Here is a 200-nt window from a genome sequence, read left to right as displayed (position 1 = left end):
CGGTGACGGCGCCTGGGGACACCCGGGCACGGGCGCCCGTGGCACTGCGGGGCCCGTCCGCCGGGGCAGCGAGCTAAGCCCAGGCTAAGCCCTGGCAGGGGGAGGCCGCCATCCGCCAGCTGAGGCCGGAGCGGGCTCCCCGCGGGCTCCCCGCGGGCTCAGGCCTGGTCCCCGCGGCGGAGGCGGTCCCCGGCCCTGCT

Source organism: Dromaius novaehollandiae, chromosome 16, assembly GCF_036370855.1.
Source record: "Dromaius novaehollandiae isolate bDroNov1 chromosome 16, bDroNov1.hap1, whole genome shotgun sequence".
Taxonomy (NCBI): domain Eukaryota; kingdom Metazoa; phylum Chordata; class Aves; order Casuariiformes; family Dromaiidae; genus Dromaius; species Dromaius novaehollandiae.
This window is presented reverse-complemented; position numbering follows the sequence as displayed.